The sequence below is a fragment of the Rhincodon typus genome, chromosome 24, assembly GCF_021869965.1.
Source record: "Rhincodon typus isolate 14 chromosome 24, sRhiTyp1.1, whole genome shotgun sequence".
Classification (NCBI taxonomy): Eukaryota; Metazoa; Chordata; class Chondrichthyes; order Orectolobiformes; family Rhincodontidae; genus Rhincodon; species Rhincodon typus.
The window spans coordinates 4,562,211-4,563,379 of record NC_063355.1 but is presented as its reverse complement, the minus strand read 5'-3'; positions in this window follow the sequence as shown (position 1 = coordinate 4,563,379).

The following is a 1,169-nucleotide window of genomic DNA, read 5'->3' as shown; positions in this document are numbered from 1 at the left end:
TCTTATTGAAGATGGTCATTCCCTAGCATTTGCCACCGCTCAGCCCAAGCCTGGATATTGTCCAGATCTTGTTGCATTTGAACATGGACTGCTTCAGTATCTGAGGAGTCAAGAATGGTGCTGAACATTGTGCAATCCTGCTGATATCAGACTTTTGAATGGACTGCTTTAATGCAAATGTTGATCTCTCTCTGCACCTTCTCAACAGCTGTAACACTGTATCCTGCGCTCTGTTCTGTTACCCTGATTCATTTGTACAGTACAATCTGCAGTAAAGCACGTAAGACTGTACCTAGGTGCTTGTGACAGTAATAAATCAAATCGATTATCGGCGAACATCCCCACTTCTGACCTTATGATGGAGGGAAGGTCATTGATGAAGATGGTTGGGCCTCGGACACTAACCTGAGGAACTCCTGCAGAGATGTCCTGGAGCTGAGAAGACTGACCTCCAACGACCACAAGTACATTTGTACTAGATAATTGGACCAACTTGCTCACAACAAAACTGGGTTGTTGACAGCTATTGTGGACTCGGTGTTGCCAGCACCTGTGGTGGTGAGGCTGCCTGGGGGCATGGTGCCCCTTGCCAATTTCATTCCTGAAGCACGCAGATCGTTCTCTCTCTCTCTCTGCCTTGCAGGAACAGACACGGAGATAATGTAAAGGTTCCTGCAGCTTTTTATAGACCCAGCCAGGTTCAAATTACCCTCTGTTAATGACAGAATGTTAATGCCATCTACAGATGGCAATGAGATAAATAATCTGTTTTCAGGATAATGTGTTTTGATTAGGAACACATCCGTGGCCTTAGTTTAAACAGTGCCTGTAAAACAGTACTTTGGAGTTTGTGGGGGAAGGAGTCAGTTTCACAATTCAGTCCGAAGGCAGCATCTCTGACAGTGCAGCATCCCTTGGGGACTGGGAGGAGGGAATGTAGCCTGAGATCTTTCCGTACAATCCTTTGGAGAGAGACTTAAACCTGAGAGAGTGCGGCCAGGCTTTGTTGATGATTAACAAATGGAGAATGTTCAAATTCCTGATTGGAGCAAAGTTGCACTTCAGGCGAAGAAATAAAATGCTCTTGATCGCACAAAGCCGCCCTTCTTTTTATTTCCTGGTTTTGTCATTAACAGAAGGTAATTTGAACCACACCTTGACTGGCTAGG